The sequence below is a fragment of the Toxotes jaculatrix genome, chromosome 12 (assembly GCF_017976425.1).
Source record: "Toxotes jaculatrix isolate fToxJac2 chromosome 12, fToxJac2.pri, whole genome shotgun sequence".
Lineage (NCBI taxonomy): Eukaryota > Metazoa > Chordata > Actinopteri > Toxotidae > Toxotes > Toxotes jaculatrix.
The window spans coordinates 15,843,478-15,868,108 of record NC_054405.1 but is presented as its reverse complement, the minus strand read 5'-3'; positions in this window follow the sequence as shown (position 1 = coordinate 15,868,108).

Below are 24,631 nucleotides of genomic sequence, written 5' to 3'. Positions count from 1 at the left end.
CATCTGATCTACCTGTCCTGCGCGTAGAAAACTGCTCTCCTGTTTCCTCCCTCTGTGGTTCCCCGCTCCTCTGCTTCTCCCCACCATCTCCTATTTATCTGTATACTCTCCGACTGTCCTCTCCTTGTCTCCTTCTTTGACCTTCGACCTTCATTTTCTCTCGGCAGCCTCCTGTCTGTATTTTCACCTTTTCCTCTGTACTCTGTTTCACTTGTTTTTTTTTTTAATCAATTCTTTGTTTCCACTGTTTTTATCACCTCTAATTCTCTCTTTCCATCTCTATTCCTCTTACCCTCCCACTTCATTTTCATTTTTCCACCTCTCTTCCTCTCTTCACTTTCTCCCTACAGCGAGGGCATTCCATGAATAATTCAAAAGCATTGCAGGATGATAATGGGAAATTAGAGGTGAGACTGGGCGTAGCTTGTGTGTGTGTCTGTGTGTGTGTGTAAGATTAGTTGATTCATTTCAGCCAGGAGCCAACTGTAAGGGGCTCTTTATCCATATAAATTATGTCAACAAAGTGACACTTCTGTTTAAAGTTGCGGAATGAAGACGAGTGACAGCCGATTTAGTCGTCTCAGGATGATGGCGTAATGATTACCGTTCAGTTGTTATGTCAACATTATTGCCGACTGCCATTAGGGCTATCACTCAAAGCTGGTTTCTGGGGAAATTCAGCAAAAAAAAAAAGAAAAAGAGAAAAAGCCTTGGCTGTGTTTTGGTTGCAGTAGGTAGCAATTTCAACCGAGAGGATACCATGATGGACTGCTCTGTTCATGATGTGAACTTATACCATACACTTCAAATTTATGATATATATCATACAATTACAAACACATTCACATGTCATATTGTACTTCCAGAATTATGATACTATATTTCCCAAAGACGCTCTCCTAGTTGCTACCTTTAGGGGGGCTAACACACATATACATCCAGGGAGACGGTCACTGGTCAGATTACTGTTCTAAGAGCCAGAAGCTCAAGGTTAAACTCAATTTCAACACATAAATGCATCAGTCTGTCTTCTGTCACCTGAATATACGCACTCTTATTCACATCAATGGAGACTTTGCCTTTCTTTGCTTCTCTTTTTTTTTCTTTTTTGTTTGGTACTCCACTCAGTACGCAGAAGATGCAGTGAACTGAAGCAGCGAGTCTGAAACCTTTTGTGTAATTGTGCGTACGAGTCCCATCACCCTGCAACCCTGTCCCAAAACTGACAGGAGGAATCTATTTCTGTTAGATTCTCAATTGAAGATAAGTCTCTTTTAATGGCTGCTCTGAAGTGCTGCTGTAGAAATGTTTTGTTTAATTGTGCATACAGGTCCCGTCTCTGTGCTACCCTGCTCCTGCATTATCCCTGTCCCCAGAGGTGACAGCAGAAAGTATCTCTATCTGTTTTTACTCTCTGAATGGAAGATAAGTTTCCTCTATTGGCTGCCTTTGAGTGCCGCTGCTGCGGGGCGAGCTCATTCATGCTCCTTTAGGGCTTCATTTAACTAACTTACAGTCTAAGCCGTGCAAATCCATCCAGCTGGAGGTGAACGGCAGCACAAGCAGCTGTCAGCTGCGAACTGGCCTCTGTCCTGCTGAATCCCAGAGCAGCAGCAGCAGCACTGACAGAGAGGGACTGTCAACAGAGGAACTGACCAGGGGGGGCATTGTGACACTGAAAGGCATCTTCTTCTCTCCTTGTGTGGCTAAAGATAAAGGAGAGGCAGGGGTGAAAAGTGAAGAGAAGAAGAGGAGAGGACCAATCCTCTTGCCAGAGAGAAATGAGAAACGTTCTCAATGAAAATACGCACAGACTGCATTCTGGTGAATCATTTGATTCGCACATGACTGGGATTAATGATTTCATGATTTCAATGAAAAATGATAGTGAATAGTTAATTTCAATATCACAAACCAATTCCACAATCTTGACAACTGTTTGTATCAAACCTCAGCCAATTTCATACCGACTGAACATGCTTCATGAAGCACAAAAGTGCAAGCGTACTTCATTAATTACATTAGATCCTAGCTTTAACACCATCATGTGGTAAAAAAAAAAAAAAAAAACAGCTTAAGACACGTTGTGTACCTGTGATGTCCTTGGCCTCGCTGCACATGCCACCTTTCTCGCACCTTTAAAACGAGCTATTTCCAAAACCCAGCACAGAAACCAAATGTACCATACTGATCAGTATCCATATTTTATATATAGTCATATTTATAGGCTCTATTTTCTGGGGTAAGCTCATATGTGAACAAAAGCTGAACCGAGACAAACAACACGGACACAACTACAGACATATCTTATGCTTGTTGTTCTAATGTATCTAATAAGTCAATACATCAGAGAAACAACTTTTCCACTAATATTCAGGCAGCTGCAGGCAACAACCACTGACAGCTGGATGTCATGATTTTATATATTTGGATGAACCGGGTTCCAGTTGCAAAGCTGACAGAGATGCAGTTCATGATTTCATACCTAAACCCAACAGATGTGAATGTTAGAGATGTTACACGCAGCTAAAATACATCCACTTTGCTATGCGAAGTGATACTGCTCTGGAAATGGATAACACATATTTGCATACTCAGCGCTGTACCGACAAACGGACGTGTGCACCTGAGCCACAGAGATGTACGTGTGCTGTCATCGCGAATGATTTCTGACGACCTGTTCACATCTATCATGTATCTCTTTCCAGCACCACATATCTTCTGTCTTCTTGATACATTTTCAGCTTACTTCAATTTTGATATGTCTCCCAAGCCCAGAAAGGTCAAACAAAGACTCAAAGGCAGTCTCAGGATGATGACATCACACTGAAGTAGGTGAGACACAGACATCTGTCAGGATACAAGACACTGGCTTCAGGGTAGGAACACACGCACACACACACGTCCTCAGAGGTTCAGCCCTGAGGTGATAGAAAGAGAGCATTACTTCCTTCTCCACTGTCTCAGAGCAAGAGCCTCATCCATTCTGGCATAAAGTCACATGCTCACACACACATTTTCTCTTTTTCTATTTCACACTAGCCTTCTCTCACTTCCGCCTTGTGCCCTCTGGGGGAAGGAGTTACTATATACAACGCACATAATGACCCCTGGATGAGCCTCTCAGGCTTCCATATCTACCTCTGTCTCATAAAGCTCTGGACAGCACTGACAGAGAACCAGGAGTCACCTCAGGCCTGCTAGCTGCACTCGTAAAGAAACCTGGCAGTGCTACCTCATCACTGCCAGAGTCACAAAGCTGCCCAAGTAGCTAACATTTAAAGTCCCTTCTCTTATACCTGTAATACTGCACCACTGCCTACACTGCTGTCATAAACACAGACTCATTCGATATCAGAGGAGACGCCAGGATGAACTTCAGAAACAGATTAAAATGCACACACTGAGTGTATTTCCAGAGCTAGTAAGAAAAGGTAAGACATGTTTAACTGTGAGGAGCAAATAAATTAAATAATATGAGAAAAAACTTCACTTCCTACTTTTTAATGGTTTCATTTGTTATTTTCCATTATCCCCTTTTAGTTTGTAGCCGCAGTGACCCAGTTTACCCGCAAGAATCAGAACAACTTAATATGATTTTACTTTATCAATAATCAATGAAAACTCTGCCATGATGTGGTTGTTTTTTTATGCCGGGGCACAGTTTATGTCCCCCCTTTTTGTCAGTAGGGAAAGACAAATGGGCCGAATGTATCCCATCCCTTATTAAATATCCAACTGAAGTACACAGGAAGACAAATGAAATAAAATGATGAGCTCTCGTAGTGGCACTCAGACAGGCTGTATGCATTAAAAGAGAGAGAAAAATGAAACAGAGAAAAAAAAATGAACACACTGAGATAACATTAATTTTCTGTTACTGCTGTCATTGAAATTCAAATTTACAGCGATGCTCTTCTGTGTCGACAACCCTGCAACATTCGTGTACCAAAGTTTTCAAAGTGCATCACCACTGACCTCTAAGCTCGCAGAGGGGACGGGAGACAGAGACCGCCAAAAGCTGAATTCAATCGCATTTTCCTCTTTTCAAGAGTCATGATTTAAACATAAAACCACCAGATTAGGAAACTGTACCAAAGAAAAAATGAATATTCATGCATCCTCGGCCTATCTGTCAGATCAGAGCTCATCAAAATGTGTCAGTTATTAATCTAATAAGCTGAAACATGATTTTACTGGACAGTACATTAAGTCTTTCCTCATCTTTTTTCAAACTGAATGAAGCAGCGGCAAGGGGCCTGGTTATTATTATTCAGAGGGATATTATTCATCATTTTAAATCTTTAAAGCTTTCAGATGAATATAGATGAGGAGACCCCTGTGAAACTGCAGTCAAATGCTGCCACTCCCGATAGGGATGCAATACACTGCAAAAATCATACTAATTTAGTGGTACTTACTGTAAAGTAATTCAAAACGCTTGCCAAGACTGACCTATTGTGTTTCCAAAGAAAATCAGCTTTGCAAGTTTAAAATTCATGAAGTATCTGGTGTCGTTTTAACTTATTACTTAGACCAAATGGACCTCTTTTTTTCTAATAATGATACTCCAAGCAAAACAAACTCTCAGGAGTACTCTTGCAATTGAAATGTTCTGTTAAATTTCTATGGAGAGATATTTTTTATGGATACATTAGACTGTATTGCTTGTTAAAATGGAAATTCAGCGTTCCTTTCCCCCGTCGTTGGAATAAGGATAGGCTGCATGTGTCATAGGTCCCTCTTCATGTTTTTAATGATGCAAACATCATTAGCACTTAGATGTGTTTAAATAGAAAACTTTGCCCCTGGCATCCAGTGAAATTAGACAAATATCTGCAGTCGGCTCCTGAAGGCATTCCCTCTCTTGTTCTTTAATAATTCTCTTTTTTCCCTCCTTTTTTGCTCTCTTTACCTCGTTCTCTTTCCTTCAAATGTTTCACTGTAAAATGTCATAATGGGAATGTGTGAAATCATTTCATCATCAACTTAATGTAAAAAGTTAGTCATGTCATATTTAAAAAAAAAAAACTAAAGGACAAGGTGACATTCTTTATTAACTAACTTTCAAAACCTCAAATAGACCAAAATTACTGAAATCAACAATGAATTGTTCCTTATTGTCTTTTTCATCCATGCCATTGACCTCCATTGTCCAAAAACTATTAAAAACACAGTCAAAGGAGCTTGTGTTCCTTCATGACAATGGACCTGACCACTGTATTCTTAGTCACTCTCACATACACCTGCTGCTGTAAATATTCATTGGTGCACCAAGATAAGTATTAATCCACTGATGAACACAGTCCCAAATACGCTACTTACTATTGTTTGGGTTGCGCTTGCTGAAAAAGCTATATTTGAAAATATCTAATACGACCAATTTCACTATTTACATCTTCAGTAGAAACAAATGGTGTTTCTGAGAAGCAGAAATGGTAGGGAACTGAACTAGCTTAAAATGTTTTACAGTGTTGTGTATCTCTTTCCTCTTCCGCTCTCACCAGCCCCCCTCCACATCCTCCTATTTATATTTACCGTGGGACTCCAGCAGCTCCATTACTACAGGTCAAGGCACTATGCAGGGGAAGAGAGATTAACTCTGGGCAATTAGAGAAGTGAAATTCCCTGGCAATGTTTATTATCCTGCCCTCAGTCTTGTTCTGGGGCTCAGCTAGTGAAATATGGATGTACATTCAATATTTAACATAAGGACATCAAAGTGGGCCATAGCCTCAGTGCCAGGAAAAAGGAAGAAAAATGAGGCAACTTTATCTAGTGGTATGAGCAGACATTACTCATGGGGGCGCTAAAAATCTGCAATTTCCCAAACATTTCCTATCACTATGTCAGTTTTTCTTTAGGCAGCAGCGTTAGCAAACTCATACATTTTTCCATGGACACTTTTCGTTAAAAGGAACATTTTGAAGCAGCAGCTGAGCATGATCGTCACAGATAACTGTATAAACACGTACGCAGTAATATACAAAGAAGTTTCCAAACATAAAGTTTTCAAACCTTCATGTATGTTTTAAAGCTCTAGTCAGTTTTAACCATGATAAGTTTTCCCAGTGATATTGTGAAAAGAAACGGGGCTGTTGCCTGGATTATGATCACAGGCAAAGGTTATTAAATAAAACGTGTCTTGTGTTTCAAGCCGTGTGGAGTTTTGTAGACAACCAACCACAATCTATTGCTAACTTTGACCAAGTGCAAAAAGCGTGATAATGCTTTGGCTGCTATGATTTAATACTGTATTGCAAAAGTGGATATCGTCAGAAAACAAATGAGATACATTGTCAGAAAACATTTAATATATGCTTGCCAGATACATTAAAAAGGTTTAACCCTTTTGCTGGTAACATATGAGAACCAGGAAGCAATATCATTCTTTCAAAGTATGTTTACTATTGAAAATTAGTGATACCTAAATGTAATTCCTAAGGGACAGGGTTGGACTAGTAAAGTACCTTGAAGCCGACTATGACTGTTGCCATGGTTCCCAACAGCTTGACATACCTTGTGTACTAATTTGTAACGGACAAAAACTGGCAATCAGAAGGCTGCACCACTAAGCTGATAATATGCCAACAAATGCCCAGGCCCAAGAGAAGAAGCTCAAACATCTCAAGTGTGCACTTAAAGCGTGTGGATATACAAACTGGACCTTTGTGAAAACAGCCACAGGATCCAGGAAGAACACCAACACAGCAGGTGGCAAAGACAAGAAGAATAAACGATCATGAACAACACTTTCATCTCTGGAGTTTCTGAGAAGCTCAGAAGGATATTCTACAGGCGCCACATCCCTGTGTTTTTAAAACCAAGCAACACACTAAGACAGAAACTGCTGAAAGACCACAAATCCAAACACAATAAAAGCAATCTAATGAGGAATGCACAGATTTATGTATTGGTGAAACAACATTTCAGTCTTCAGGTCAAGACTCTACCACCTTATCAGTCCTCTATAGCTGCTTAAGAGCCACTAATGGTTAAACATACCACATTTAGGTAATCAAATTACCTGATTTAGGCATACAAGCGTGGGTAGTCCAGGGATGGAACATAGGGATTTGGGTTCCGTTCAGGACCGGGTTATACTAGCAAAACATCCGTCCCACCACATCAGAAATCAAAAGCGTTTATACCTGATCCAAATGGAGAGAGAGAGAGGATGGAGATTCAATATCATTTAAAAACTGGGATACGGGCGCACATTTTCTGACAGTCTGTCTTGAAGGCATTCATAGTGCTGCATTCGGTTGTTCACATTAAAAGTGCCATAAATAGGTGTGTAACAAATGAAAGAAAAAGAGCTAGAGAGAGAAGTTCAAACCCGTTTACTTTCTCACCACCACACAGCTGGCTAGTCACAGCTGGCAGTGTGTGGATATCCGATCAATAAAACACACAAACACATTAGTATGGACATTTAAGCTATTCTTGCTGGAAGAGTAATTCTTAACAGCACCCAAGACAAACACGTCAAATAAGCTATGGAGAGCTGATTTATGAGAAAAAACCCTGGAGTCGCCATCTACTGGACATTATGAGAGGAAAGGCATTTCAGTGCTACTCCATTTTAAGCCATGGTGGTTGACTCAAGCCTTTTTAAAATTACAGATTTGCTGAAGGTCGGTGCAACATAATGAAATTAGTAACATGTTTAATTTTGACTTACTTTTGGAACATTTACAATTATGCTGCATGGTTATTAGTGGATCTAGCTTTTCACTGCCCCTTTCTCTCTGTGAGTGTCTCTCTCTTCCCTCGGTCTTTCTCTTGTCCAAAGCAATTACTCTAACTCATTCAAAAATGCTATGATGAAACAGTCCTCCAGCTTGTTGGAGGAGTGACAACTTGACAGAGAATGCTTAAGGGCACACAAGGCTCTCTCTGATATACAAAGGCCTTTTTTTTTTTTACAATACTGTGTGCATGCACTCTTGTGTATGTGTGTGTGTAAGGTTTTATGTCTGTTCAGTTTAAAAGATGTTCCATTACGTCAGCTAATTATTTTCTTCTTTTTAGTTGAAATACATTTTAAGATGTTGATTTTTTTCTTTTTACTTTTTACCTCAGTTTACATGTGATTTTGTGTCTTCCAGGAAGAACTGTGTGAACAGTCCTTTTTACAGCAGGTGTGATTCTTTGACATGTCGCACCAGAAAAATCAGAGGTGTAACTAATGACATTAAGGATGATTCAGCTCCATTAAGCTTTGTCAGTGAACCAGAATGCCATTACTAACATTATGAGCAGCACCTGTGTTTGGCAAGTCAAACTGTCCTCTGTGAAAAATGGCCAAGAAAGCAATTAAGGATATTTTCCCCTGTAAAACACTATGGACAACATTTGTATAAAATAGTGTTTTACATACACTTGAAGTTAATGTAAATTTATTTATCTTTGTAACACAGCTGCATCTTAAGATGCAGTTTAATGTTATCACATTTTATCTTATGTCCACCATATAAATGTTGTGTGTGTGTTTTTTTTGGAAATGAGTATGACCCGTGTTTAAGTAATTGGATGTAATGTTTCCCCGTAGTTGCTAATATTATGCATCCTGCTAAAAGCAATCAATATTTCACCATACTAGAGGGTTTTGTGATTTTACTTAAGAGTGCCCAAGGCCCAAACTGTCAAGAACCACTGCCATTATTTTCTGGGCTGTGTATGTGTGTGTGTGTGTGTGTGTCTCTAAGGTCCTGTTCAGACCTGGCATGTACATGCGTTTCGGGTGATCCGATCACAAGCAGACAGATCTAAGTACATCAGTTCACAACTGGCAATAAAATGCATCTCCACATGTGTCTCCAGTGACCACTTGTGATCAGATCTCACTTCCTCGCTGTATATGCAAATAAGCCTGTGCATTAAATTCAGTTTGCAAAGACCAAATGCGTAGCTGCTTTTAACTGGCGGGAGGCAGCAATACAGACATATATTCCTTGGCATGCTCCAGGCAAACCAAATCACCAAAGATGTTCGACACACTCATAATATATCTCTATGGGTTTTTAAAATACTTCAGATGTTATGGACAAAGACAACTTACACGATTTGTACAACTTGTATTTGCTTACAAATGAGTACACAGATCCATGCATCCATTTGTTTACGAATGAGTACATATATCCATGTTTTCCATTTCCAACCATTTTCATCTTGCATTGCATTGTGAGACAACAACACACCTAAAAATTAAACAAATTTTGTAAATTTATGCTTTGTATCTTTTAAGAATTTGCAAAAATTGCTACATAGCTGTTGTAGGTGCTTCCTTGGTGACCGTAGATAATAAGACATGGGTTTTTTTTTTGTCCCCTCTCTGTTGATTCTATTCTATTTGGTGAATCAATTTCACATCAAAGTATTGTTTGAATGACTCATGAATACATCAGAACACCCCAAAGAGAACCTATGCAAAGGAACCTGTACTATCTAATATATATATACATTATAAAAAATGCTCTTGCAGTTCTGTGATGACATTATTTTACAGTCATGTGCTGCTCTCTGTTGTTGTCCACCTAAGTGTAACATGTTCCTTCCCTACCAGTCTAATCCCTTTAGCTCTGTGAACTTCTTACCCACTGAAATAGATAATTTTCTACCCCCAACATGTAGGCAACATGCAGCGGCGCACCATCTGACCAGAGCCGCATAAGCTCACATAGTCGTCCACGGTACCCCACGCTGCTTGCCCCCAGTAGATGGAATTACCCAGACAGCCATGGAGCGCTCCAAATGGGAGAAGAGGCGAGTCGTAATGCTGTTTACATCAACACCATGCTGCCACCGCTGTCTTAACTCGCCAAAGATTAACTTAATCTCATGTCACAACGGCAGTGGAAATGTCGCTTCCTGAAAGTTTATTCTGACAGAGGATTTAAAAAAAAAAAAAAAAGAAGGAATTTTTTTTTTCTTTAAGTAGACTGTATCCAAGGGTAAAGTGAATTTCCTCCCAAAATAAAAAGCATGCTGCTCAGAGGGGGGGCACGCTGGGTAAATCTGCATGGTGTCTTTGTGTGCACCTGTTTCTGTCTCTCTCTGTGCATCTCTTTTATTCAGTGAAGATATAGACTCCTGTTTCTCAATTTGCATTTAGATTCCTGCATCCCAGAAGCCCAAATCTGAGTCATGCCCGTTGCCTTTGTGGGGGCACAATGATTCCGGACAGTGAATAATCTAATCACTGCTGGGTAATGATACAGCATTTGTTCACTATTCTGTCTTCTTTGCGTGTCCATGATACTGCTCTTCCCCAAAGCCTTCATCTCCTTTTCCCCTGGTGTTTTTCTGTATTACTGAACTCTCCTCAGCTCCAAACTCCCTTTCCTTCATTTTCTTCTGCCTTTGTTCCCATTTCTGCTTCAACATCCAATTGTTTCATATCAACCACCTCATATATTCCCTCTTTTCTGCCCCTTTCCCTTCCTTTACCCCGTTTCTCTCCTTGGTTTCAAACTATCCTCTCCATTTTCTCTTTAGTCTCTATCAATTTCCCTTTTTACATTCACTTTCTATTTGACAGTGGCTCCTCTACCTTCTCATCATCTTCACCATTTGCTCTCCATTTTTGCCTTCACCTTGCTGTATAGCTCTCCCACAGAAACAGTTGAAAATACTTCTCCCAAGTGTCCTTTCCCTCCCGTGATTTCTGCTTGCTTTTTAGCAAACTCCAGGACATCGAAAGGCAGCCATTTATCACGGCCGCAAAGCTAAACCACATGACCCGAAAGTATTGAGGTGGTCATAAATCTGAAATGCGTGGGGGGCATGTTTCAGTCTGTGCAGGAAACGGTCAGGAAACATTCAGCACCATGTTCTTCGTGACAGGACTGCAGATGGCATACAGAGTTTGGCTCCAATCCAGAGCTAATTAGGGATGTGAGTTTTACTAAAGCATAAGCAGAAAATCTGATCTTCATCTGCTGCTCAGTATTAATGGCAAATAGAAACGTGTTTCCATGCAATGACATAAATGACTCAACTTTATACACATAGCTCCTTTCATACAAACATGCAGCTCATAGTGCTTCACATTACAGGATAAAACAATAAATAGTTATAACAAATAAACATAAAAGTCAATGAAACTAAATAAACACAAGGGTTAAAAATAGGGATGAAAACCGAAGGTTAAATGGAGGGCCTTAGTGATCTGGCTAGATGGCTCTGATGTAGGCAGGTGCAAGGTGTTTTAAAGCTTTATTTAAAAAAAAAAGAAGAAGAAGAAGAAGAATTAAAAGAGCCATTCTAAAAGGTACAGGTAGTCAGTGCAATGTCTTAAGCAGTGGGGTAATGTGATCTATATTCTTTAAGTAAGGATTCTAGCTGCAGCATTCTTGACCTGCTGTTGGCTTTTTATAGCCCTTTTAGGTAATCCACCAAAGAATGAATTAAAATAGTTTAAATTCCTAATTATTAATGTTGTGCTTCACAAAAACAGCCATTTGATGTGGAAAAAGCGGAGTTAAAAAAAGGCACAAAAATGATCAGAAACAGGGACCTTGGCAATGGATGAAATGTCAACATCAATACCCCTAGCAATAACTAAAGCCTGTGTATTTCCATGAATGTGGGTGGCACTCTGTACTTGCTGTACAAGATGGGAACAAGCAACAAGATTGAAGAAATCTAAAGCCCTTGAATCAGTGTACTCGTTCACAAGAAAATTAAAAAAGTAAAGTAAAATGATTTTATCTGGTAAGAACAAAAAAGCTGCTGTCATGTTTTGGACAGCTCATACAATCACGGTGAAAACTAGAAAACTCAGTAACTCAGTTTAGCATTATGCATATTTGTCATGTTAGAATTTGCAATAGAACCTGCTGTTACAGAGTTCATATTCAGAATCAACTCATAGAGGGATATTAGTAACTTTCATTCCAAATAAAATACCTTGATTGTGGAAAGTCTGCTCACGAGTAGGTACATACACACACTGTGGTCAACTGTGTGAAGACAACTTGTGTAGAGATCATCATTCATCAGGTGACCCGGTGTCAGAGAGATCCATTTTGTTGATGTGTCCTTGAGTGTAACTTCTGGAGCCCTGACCAGGTCCGGAGTCACTACTCTTTAGCTGTTTGTGACCTCTGACCTCTGCTGAAGGTAAAGAATCAGCGAGAGGTGAAGCTGAGCTGAGTGGTGACCACAGATCCAACTCGGTGGAAGGGGGGGGGCAGCACTGAAGTTTGCTCTGCTGCTACTAAAAGCCGAAGCCCATATTCATCTGCACAACTCATAAACTAAAATAGACCTGTTTAATTTGTCCTTCAGCCCGGTGTCATGTGAAACCTTAGTGTCTTAACTTGTTTACTGGTCATAAAGTTGCAACAGAATCTTTATCTTTGAACAGGACTTTGTAATTGTTTATTTTAATAGTTTCATTCCAATCCCTGTTGTAAATATCATATGGAAATGAAACCAAAGGTTAGAAAGTTAAATTTTCGGCGTAGTGATTCCACAGAAGCTGGAGGTTGGGACTGACAGAGAAACTTTCTCAGCATAAATGGAGGAAAGAGCACAAGTAAGTTCAGCTACAAAACTCGAGCCGCACTCACGCTTTTGCTCTCCTATGCTGCCTTGCTTCTTATTTGCAGACACTAACACAAAAAACTGCTACTACAGCTCATGTAGCATTTTCCATAAACATCACTGCCACCCAGCATTCACCTGCAGCCTCTAATTTTTAGATCTCACTGTCAATCCCTATTGTCCTCTTTGTTGAGCTTGGTGTGGGCTTGCAAGTTTTGCAACAAGTGGAATTGCATCACAGTTCAAATTCACTTCAGAACAAACAACAGAACAAACATCAAGAAACTACCAATACATAACACCATGTCTCCACAGCTACGGATTTAGTCAGTGATACTGATGGTTCACTAAAGTCAGTTCACTTTGAAGATACAGTCTTAAATATTCTTTTGTACATGTAGTGAACATCTAAACTTGAAACAAGTATTGAGGTTGGAACCTAAATTTCAATACTTCATGTGTGCAAAGGTCTGTTTCATTTCATAATTAATTTGTCATTGTGTGGGAAAAAAAAATCTCTGTTGGGGGCTACTGATGACCTGAGAGAGAGGCTGTTGCAGTGTCAGGAGCTGCACAGTCGTCAGTAGCTGAGAACTGCTGATCTGACACCAAATCCTCACACCATAATTACACATGAAAGCAGCCTGTGACTCATGATAAATACCAAAATAGCCCACACGTCCCAACTAATCATGTGAAAGATAAAGTCAGCCTCATTGGCCATGGCTTATACTGTGTTTGTGATGATGGCATTTGCTGTCTTGTTCATCTGTTTCCATCACGACAGCAGCATAATGTAAATGGCAGAGCGCTATGGAACACTCTGAACCTTGATTCTGGTCCTGTGGTTGGAAATATTTCTCACCATATCCGCTCTCTGTCTGCTGTGTGTCCTCTTCCTTACGTGCTTCAGTTAACTACTCCATCCTGAGCACTTAAGCAGGAGTGAGAGCTCTCACATTTCACCAAGAGAACAGAAATGAGAGTCAGCAGCTGAATGCTAACCACTGGATTAAAAATGATAATCGCGTTAGAGCTGGGCCCAGCATCTGAAGTGAGTGCTGGTGATCATGAAACCATGTGTTTAGTTAGCATACTGCCCACCCCCCTCTGCGTCTCTCTCAATCACACACACAAGTAAAATGCAGACACTGTACAGTATGATCTTATGCCATCAATTTAGTGCCAGAGAGTGATTCTAATCAATTTACAGATAAGTTATAGGTGCCAAGATTGATGTGTTTGTTGTTGTCTTTCTTTTTTTTCCTCTCTACACAGCATGTAGCTGTACGTGTGCTTTCATCTTACGAACACCTGCACACATTGTGCATAATCATATCTGAAGGACTGTGTGTGTTTGTGTGCATCTGCCATTCTCAACTAAGCCGTCTCACTATTAACAACTGGCTCCTCTCTCAGCGAGCCTACACCTGCCAGCTATTGTTGGTGTTCTTGCTAGCCTTGGCTGTGCACACAGTGTAACAGCGAGGGGCCTGCAAATGATGAGTTTGCAAAGGGAGCGAGCCAATCAAGCGCCCGATACTGCACAGTGTCACTCATTATTGGCAACTGCAAGTGTGGAAGAGGCAAAGTTTTCCTGATTGTTTGTGCAAACTGGGACTGCAGGCTGTATGCGTGTGACTGACATAAAAAAACAGGGCTTTTCTGAAAGGAACGTTTTTGTGCTTGTTGGTCAGTGTACCCGTCATGTTGGACATATAAATCTTTCCCATTGTTCACATCTGTGTTTCACACACACAATAAAACCACCCACATTAGCGATTTAAAAAAAAAAAGACTTGAAACTTCTTTGCGTTGTGTAACTTGTCACAATGAACAGCTCATCTTCATGAATCATCTCAAGGTTATCAAAGTGCCTCGAACAGAAGGACAAGTTAATCCATAAATCCAAAACTGTTCAGCATGCATTTGGTTTGCAAAATTCATCTGCAAATGGGCAGCAAAAATATAAAGTATACACAGAAAGCAGTGGTTCTCATCTGGGGGCTTGAAAACCACATAAAGGGCCACAAGATGAACTGATTATGAAATGACAGGAAAGGAGAAAAAAACATTTTATCTCCACAATTATCTCTGATTTCAGACATCCCTTCACTCTTTTCTCAGGTGAAATTATGGATAATCCCCCCCCCCACCTCAGGTCTTTAAAACTAGTCAAATGTAACAAAGAAAGGGGAAAAAAATCCTTCTTAGGCTGAACCAAACAACACATATATTCAGACATATCCAACCAATGCTTGCAGGAAGACATTGTTTCATTTGAATGGATAACAAGCCAAAAAGACTTGCAATAACAGTTTTTTTTTTATCCATCTGGATAGCCACTGAAACAAGCTGTCAAAAACAAGACTGACATAGAGCAGCATCCCCTCTTTAATTTGACAAACAGTTGCACAGCAACATTTCAGCAACATTTTCATTCATTTGGAGTCAAATGTAAGTCCTATGTTCACTCCCCTTTTAGCTGTTTTTGGTCTCCACCAACTCCTGCTAAATGCTCTACACCAGCTGGTTGCTAATTTTGTCTGTTGTTTGGTGCTTGGCATTGGGATTTAGAGATTTTTCTCCAAAAACAGCTGCATGCTGCAGCTGGAAAATAACACTGGGAGAGTGAGAGTGAAGCAAAACGGGCCAAATAACCAAATCAATGGATCTGATAAATGCCATAGAAGTTCCATAGTGCTGAAGGGAGCTGCAGAGTTGGTTGATAATTCTCTGCAGACTCATCACTGCGAGCAACCCCTTTCACATAAAAGGAGGTAGAGTTGGTCACCCATTCATTGGTTCCCCGTGGACAGCCCAGGGCCTTGTATGACAGCTCCACCACCATGACAGTGCAAAATTACAATTAGCCCTGAAACTGAGGGAGTGAAACACAGACAAGACCAATTCACCATTCACAATAATCACATAATTTCACCAGAGTGTCAATTTAATTTTTTGGGAAATTCCTTTTGTTATTTGTGTTTCTTGTTTTCTGTTTGTTTCCTCCCAACCAAATTAAAAAAGTACCACTCTCACACACACAAAGCACACATGCAGACTTATAATAAGCATCAGGCTGCTGTCATAACAGCAGTCAAGAGCTGAATAATGGATGGGAACAAATAGAGACAATTACTTAACAGCTTGTCAATTCAATTAGCCTACTGTTTTAATGGCTTAATCACAGTCATCCCACTCTCTTCTCTCACCCTCCCCTCCTTCTCCTCCCCTTTTTTGTATTTGCAGAAGATGACAGGAGTGAGAAGGAGGGTGGAAAAAAGAGGAACAAAGCCCAGAGAAGTTGTAAATGAAAGAGGAGAAAGGCAGAAAAAGGAACAATGAAGGAACAGAAGAAGGACAAATCGAAAGAAGAAGGAGAGAAAACCAGGGACAGGAAGATGGAAAGGAGTTGAGAAGAAAGGAAGCAAATGAAGACAAGAGGAGAGTCAAGAAAGAAGTGAGCAGGAGGGAGATTTAGGAAAGGAGAGTCGGATGGAGGGAGTTATAAAGGAGGAAAGCCCTCTCCCCTCCAACTGGAAATGAGGAAGGTGGGTTTGAAGGGAGGCAAGGGAGAGAGGAAGAGAGGGAAGAGGATCAGCAAAGATATATAAAGGGAAAGTGGGAGTATAGGCTGATGTATTAAATAAGTAAGAAATAAGACCAGGGGGAGGACAGAGTAAGGGAAAGAAGGAAGGAAAAAAATAGAGGGAAAAAGTAAAGTAGTGCATTTTAGAGACTGAAGGAAGGGAGGAGATAAGAAAGGAAAGACCTGATGTCTTTAACAAAAGAAGAGGGATTTATGAAAAAGGGTGATGATAGAGACAGAACAGATGGATGAGAATAGACGGGGAAGGAACAAGAGAAGAAGCAAAGTGAGGTAATGGTTGTATGATAAACAGAAGGAATGAGAGAAGAAAGGTAGGAAAGCTGGAAGAACTGAAGGACAGGAGAGACAAAGGAAGGAAAAGTGTGTGACATGGAGCAGCTGTCAGGAAGGCAGGCAGACAGTGAGAGGAGGACGGCTGTCAACACCTGGCTAGTCAGATCTGCCTGGATGAGCCACTAAAGGGACACAACTCCTCCTTACTTTCCCTCTGTCTATGCCAAAAACACACAGGAATACTCACAATGGGATTAAGAAAAAAAACACCTGGAGACACCTGAACACATTCAGACGTGTCATGAACATATGTATGCCCATGCGTGTTCAACCTGTCATGACAAACAGCTTTTTTTCTGCAGGGCATCTGTCCCGATGTGATGTTGATCTGCATTTTGGTACATCACAGTTGTTGTTTTAAAAAACTATGCATTCCCCGTGGTTGGAGGCCTGTCCCGGTTAACACATCATCACGTCAACGCATCATGCTTTAACCATTACATATGTGTGACACAAAAAGCCTCCAGTTATACTGTACAGCTGTCATCCAGCCCAAACACCTCTCTGTGACCCTGGTACAGTTCAGAAATGTGGCGCTTCATTCACTCAAAATAAAACGTTGCCTCCAAACATAATCCAGGTTGTCACCATAAAGTAATAGGGAAAACAATTGAGTCATACATAAACATATTTTCATTGAGACATTGTTGATTTAATAATAACATTTCCTCATTATGTTCACAGAAAAATATGACTCAGAGAGCGTTACGTTTCTTTCAGAAAGTATTTGTTAGGATATAAGTTCCCATAGGGTTGTCAGTACACATAAAGAGAGATGCACAAGCACAGACATGGTTAGAAACAAGGATGTATTCACACCACTGCATTCACACACACACACACACACACAGCATACAGTCATAGCTACAGCTGCTATCCTATGCTTCTCTCCCCCAGCAGCCCCAGCAGGGTTTGACAACAGCAGACGGGAACACGGAAACATGCAGTTGCCTGGTGTTTCAAATACTACAGAGAGCTCACACACGCAAACACACACATACACACACAGACTTCATCTTCATCACACACTGTCTTTGCTTTTTTTCTCTCCAGCTTCCATCCAGCCTTTTCCCACTCGTTTTTCTCCACAGTTACATCTTTATACCTGTTTAACAGTCAGTCCCAACCTCTCCAATCTCCTTTTCCACTCTCGTTCTGTTGCTCTGTCGCCTTCCAATCTTGTTCTTGCCTTAACGTCCTCATCTACACTCACTATTACAATGCCCTTTGTTTTACCCCACATCTATACTGTACTCCTATCAGTTATTTACATTATTTTCTTCCCTTTTCATCACCAGCTGTTTCATAAAACACTGAGTTGTCACACGAGTTGTCAAATAATAATTCTCTCAGATTCTGAAATAATTATCAATCCTTCTGCATCAATATTTCCATCTCCAGCAGCATCAAGTCCTGAAAACCCAACCAGAAAACAAGGGTTTGGAAATTATAGCATTTGTCCTTAATGTTCCTGTAGGTCAATTTACCTCACAAGCACAAACAAGATGCAATTGAGCTGACTAATGTCCTGCCATAATCCCTGTTAGATATAACCAGTTATCCTAATGAGGTCATTAATTAAGCTAAATAATGTATCAATTAGCAAATATTCTATGGTGTGTGTGCGTGCGTGCGTGCATGTGCGCGCATGTATTCACTTTGTAAGTCCAATGTGATCTCCATACATTAAAGCATTATGGTAGTTTGAAGAAAATGTTTTTCACCAAACTTATACAGCAAGGAGCTCAAAAGTCTAATCAGCTATAATGCGGTGTAGGTATGTTCTGGCAGGTGTTGTTATTGTGTTGCTGGCTGTCCCGATGTCCCAATACGATTTACAATGGCAGCTGGATGTTAACTCACAGTACATAACTAAATGCAGCAAAAACATCACCTTAATGACAACGCCAGGGAAATGTGAACCTGGGGCCAGTTCTTTGGAGCTAGAACTCCCTATCAAAAAGGTCAAAGGAGCTACTGCAACCACTGCTGAGGCGCCCTTCAGGAAGGCTTTGCTCTGCTCTGCACCAGTGAGATAGTGGATTTACTGACCAGCTCCCAGGTGTGAATGCGTGGACTCTGCAGCGTTGAGTGAGCTTAAATATTGGACTGGGTTCAGTTGTTTCAGTCGGGCGTAGGATTTCAGTGAAGGATTTTCTTTTTTTCTCAGCCAAAACTATTCAGCTACAAAAATAACTACTTTTTCAGCACACTGAGGGGGTGATATGACAATGACAACCTACACAAGACTGGGAAAAAAAAATCTGAAAGACAAAACAAACAGTGACTCCTCCAGTAATGTGCAAATTTAAAGCAGTTAGGTTTAACAAAGTTAAATGAAGTTGTATGTTAATAAAGTCTGATAGCTCCTTTAAAGGTACACAGAACTCAAAATCATTATGAATATGACTTGGTTTTTGTCCTGACATGCAGTGTGAACTGTGGGACCCAATATTCACAGGTGTGTGCCTTTCTAAACTATGTCCAAAGGTGAGATTTCAGTTCTGGATTTTCAATTAATTTCGAAAAACACGTTTTCACTTTGTCATTATTTTTTTGTTGAGTGTACACTGATTAGCACAAGTGTGCAAAAGTTAAAGGGCCTGAATACTTTCTGAAACCACTGTGTGTGATACACATATAACGTGTGTGTGTATTTCATACCAAACTGTGGGTGGAGTAGTCTAATAAATGCTTGTATGTGTTACCCAGAAAACACACTAATCAGCACAATGGCTATTTCATTGCTCTGTTTTATTACACAGTGGAACTTCATGTTCAGTATATGAAATATATTCTATATTTATTTGTATTATATGTTATCTAACAGTTGTTCTCAGGTGGTGTTGAACTGTGGCTTGTGTAAATGTAATGGAATTTTTCTACTTCATTAATAGGTCTGTCTAGGCAGCACAGCTACATAATCATATCCTCCGAGCTTGGCGAGCTCAGACAAATCCCACTATTGATTTTAACCCGCTGAAGTCACCTTCACATGTAGAACACACCTGGAGGGCAGTCTGTCTTTACAGATCAGGCCCTAATTACATGCACAATTGTGTGTGCAAATTAAATGAAAGCTGCAGATTTGCCTGTGTGCTTTCATGCACGTAAAACTGTACCCCTCGTGCTTCACACACACACAAACCACAACCGAGACTCCAGCGTAGGTGGTAAAGAAGTTACACCTCCATGTCAGGTTATTTTTAAGCTTTCTTGACTTAATTAGCTCGTATAATGATATCTCATTAGCTTTCTTTGTAATTCAGGTCTCCACTTTGCTCCTATTAACAAACAACTCTGGATTGTGTTTAAAACAGTGTTCCTTTGCAGCCTGCTTTGATCAGCACAAAGTTCATAAAGTGAGAACAAAGCCACCTGAGTCCCTTGCATCACCCACTCCAAAAAGCCAAACTAAAACATCCTGGTGGGCGAGACAAGTACAACTTAGTTCACCACAAACACACAAACTAGTCCGTTACTCACTTTCAATTGACTTGAAACTTGATTAAATGTCAATAAAAACTGGAAAGACGTGGATGCTATAAAACTTTTGACTGATAGGGTAAAACTTCTATTTAAAGGTTTTCCACCATGTTTGTGGAGGATGTGTTTGAGTATAAAGATTGCACATGTAATCTGAAAAACTGAAGTGAATGAGCTTTCATGTTCAAACCTGAAAAAAGATTAAGATGTGTTATATACTCAGATTTCTCCCAGGTGAAAGGGGCCTTTGCTATTTACTCAAAACAGATTAACAATGAATTGCTGAAGTGCTGCAATCCATAGCTAACTTTGGATATCTTTCCCTAGACCCCCAACTTGGGGTTTCAACCACTAAAGGGGGTAAAAATTTGATTCCCCCAGCAGTGAAATTGTCCTTACATTTACAAAAAAAATAGCTGACAGTGTAAACAAATTCACATGTTGCATATGAGCCCCAGTCCCCGAGGCTGGAACACATGGCTGCTCTAATCAGCAATAATGCATTCATGCCTCCATGTTAAGCCACTGTCTGAATGCTTTTACAGGCTGCCAGTTAGCTGGCTGCCTCTAATATACCTGTCCTTATTAAGCTAATGCCTGGCTCCATTCCTGCCTCTGACCTGCCTCAGGTGACTGTCTTCACACGTCTCTGAAAATGTCCAACGCTCCCTCCCACTGTTGATTTGCCTTATTAGCATCTGTTGGTGACCAGTCAGAGGCAATGCTGGCACTGGCACGTGATGCCACCACAGCAGCTGCCGTGTTAAAAGTGGAAACCAGAAGTAGTCAAACTCTCAGGGGGACTGGTGTGCCCTCTATCTGACACCAGCTCCTCTGGAGTGAATTTTTACAGGTCTCCCACAGCAACCACAGCTGGCACCGTGATGGAGGTCATCTGGAGAACTGGACTTGTATAATGGCTAAATGACTCAAAAACACATCATGGCATGGCCTGTGTATAAAAAAAAGTGAAATTTTCTGGCACTAGAGGGCACAGTTTGTCAGAACAGAAATTAAAAATAAAACTGTATCATGCATTTTATTGGCCAATGCAGCATATTTCCAAATGATTTCATGTTGTACTGTGCTTCATTCAAAAGAAGCCTCATTCTTTTGCTTTCTTCCACCTTCTTCACATACAGGGCTAAGGATGGTCTGAATACAGCCTTACCTCCAAGGCCAGTGAACTACAAACCACTCTGGTCTAGACTTCCTTCTAGACATGTTGACAGTGAAATGGTTGCACCGTCACTGTTGAGCACAGCTCTCTTTGGATGACTCATTTGTTCCAGAGGAAGGTTTTAGATGTTGTGTGTTTTTATTAACCCTGTTGTCAGACAAGGACATGGATAATGGACAATACTGACAAACCCCAGATTACCTTGAATGGCAACGTTTTTAAAATTGTTGCTTTCTACTGAATCTGTGCGCAGCAACTATGACATGGTTAAGGTTTAGGGAGAGATCGTGGTTGAGGCAAAGCTCAATTGCTGGTCTTTGACAGGATGCAAACTGCAGTCTCCTGCACACAGGTCAAATACACAACACGCCCATCCAACACCTTGACATCCACACGCTTACTTTCTGCCGTGCAACAAAAAGGGCAATCTACTTCCTGCATTGGAACTAAACATTTATTGTGAGTTGCAGAATCATCCAGTTCGGGCTGGTTTTCCCATCATTTCCTGTACACAGACATTTTAATGATTTCCAGTGCAAAAACTGAAATGAACTTGATGTAAGTTGACGTGTGTATTAGGGGAAGAGAGCTGTTATCTGCCGCAGGCTCACTGAGAGGTAATTTTAAGTAATATTCTTGTCTCACGGAGCTTTAAATGTGGTTTGCTTCTTAATTGTGCTACTTTGATTTGATAAGTGCATCACAAAAGTATTTATTCTTTTTTTAATGAAATTGTCAAACTGATATGGAATTTAATAACATTCACTGTGTACAGATCTGTGAATGGTATCACTTGTTATCAAGCTACATGAAAATAGAGTTCATTTCCTTTTTTTTTCTTTATGTAAGTGGATAATGTGCATTATCACACATCATCCTGAAGCAGATTTACCAACCCTTAACTATCCCACTCTTCCACCTCATCCTCTTCTCTTTGGTTTTCTCTCTTCCTTTTATCCATCTCAGGAGTACTCACTTAACTTATTATAGCATCTGTAGCCCATGTTAGAGGGATAAAAAGCGAGAGGGGCTTCATGTGCTGCCGATACTTAAGTCCTAAAAGGGCTGCAGAGTACCCGTAAGGTCAACTGCACTCAGATCAGCCAGATCAGTGAAAAGGAGTTAGAGAAAAGCCTTCAGCATCAGTTCTTCAGTATCAGCGCCTCAACACTTAATCACCTGTGGTAGACAGTCAGCGCATTGCCTGGCTCTGCCCTGCTAACATCAGTGGTGGAAGGATGACTGCGTGCTGCAGCCGATATTTCACCATGTTCATCGTGATGTAATAGTTCTAAAACCATTCCTGCTTTTTCCCCTCCGAAAGTTTTATTTATTTACCTACATGATCTTAGAGGATTGTTTATCATGAGCACTGGTATTATTACAGCTTTTGGCTCATGCATTTTGCATTGACTGGGAGTTTGCAATATAAAAAAAAAAACAGAAATATAAACAGTAAACTGAAATAATACTTTGAAATGGCTTTAAACAACCTTTCACTTATGAACACTGGGGTTATTTTTACCAATGAATTGATCTTTTCCATTTAACCAAGTCATTTTTGCTGCCTAAACCATGGCAGTATATGAAGTATAATTAATCAATGAGGATTTTCACCCAAGTGTTAAAAATCTATTGGAGATAGAAATATTTTTAGTTAACTCTATTTTCTGGCTGTCTGCGGTGAGGAGCAATTAAGAGCTGCTTAATTTCACTCAAAATTATCAGTTTCCATAATAAAGCAGATAAACTACTACCCCAGTGAACTGCTGAGTAAACTGACAAAAGACAACCAAAACATAAAAGAAACAATTCACTAATATGTGTTGTGTTTTTTTCCCCATTGCCTTCCTGTCAAACCAATTAAGTTCAACATTTAACGTCTGCTGAGCTCCTTTTTCTTTTGTTTTTGATTTGCAGTTGTCTAAAGGAGAAGTTGCTCCCTAAGAGGCTCAATTCAGGGCAAGATAGTCACAGCAGTGTTTGAACATAAAGCATTGGCAAAGAATTTGGCTTGTTCAATCAGGACTCATAAGATTGGCTCTGGATTGCTGCATTTTATGCTGTTAGGGGGTACGATCAGCAAAATTGTTACTGGTCGGACAATTTTGTGTGGAACTGCTGCACAGATTGGACCAAGGTCCAAGTACCTATAGGTGTTACTTAAAGTTACCTTTAAGTCTCAGCACAGGCTGCAAAGTGCCTGACGGAATTTATTGGTTAGTTTGGTGCAGTTCTCACCTGGCAAAGGTGTTCATATATGCATTGATATTTAAATTCAGATTACATTTGAACAGACTTCCTTATTATTTTATCTGAGTACATTTTTTCTCAAGTAATTTTACCCTGTAAAAAATTCAAAACGATGGGTCTCTAGTGATCTAAAGATCTGCATCCTCTTTGTCGAGCCAACGATCTGCTCTTCGGTCTGCTTTGCCTACATAAATCTTGTTTGATCTCTTAGTGATTCAGGAAATATGTTCATGTTAACTGGTGATAGTCACAACTTAAAACAGGCAGACGCTGCCTACTTAACAAGGAACCTCAAAAACAAATGATCACCTCACATAGTAAAACCCAGGTGTTAAGAAGACTATACAGGCATAGTGCACATACCAAACATATAGTGGCAAAGAACTTGGATCAAGTTCCAAAAACTTTTTAAACAACCTGCCCCCAAAAACACAAATGGAAATCTAACTAATTGGCATTTACACACTGTTGTAAAATAATCTGATTTTGGAGACTGCATCTTATCTCTACAATCAATTAATGCAAGTTAAGGGCACAACCACACGGTATCTGTTTGCAACCTCTTCTAACAGGTCACACCTTATAAGTGCAAAATGCTTATATTTGTGAAGGTTAAATTTGTGTGTCTTCAGGGAAGTGAGGGAAGTTAAGATAGACCCCTTGGATCATGATGTCATGGTGGGATAGGTAACCACAGGACACTGACTGTAAGGGGCCTTGGCTATATTAAAATTTGTTGTAATTGTTCCTCGTGTATCTGCTGTTACATTATACTGAAAGCCTGTCCACGAAAGTAATGTTCCCTCTGTCTGGATCCATTAGGGGGTCAGACTGAGGCACTGAGGAAATGCAGTGATGTGATCAGGGTCATGTTGTGGGGAGAGCGCACTGATTTTAGGTGCGGTATTATCTTTACTTATGGATTATGTTGTAACTCACCTGTCTGAACGTCACTCTGTTAGTCCTGTGCGTCGTGAAGTCCTCCACAGTCTGCTCCAGGTTCCTCTGCTCTGTCAGTCTCAGTGTCAAATGTAAACAATCCATTCAGCCTCCGTGTCTCACCGCGCTCCACAAAGTTATCAAACACTTTGAGCTGACTGAGCTCTACACTCACAAGTGGGATTATCAAAAAAAGAAAAAACAACAACAACAGGAAGGTGATGCGCACCTCACTGAAGGTGGAACTCACAACTGGGGAGTCAACCGTGAACATT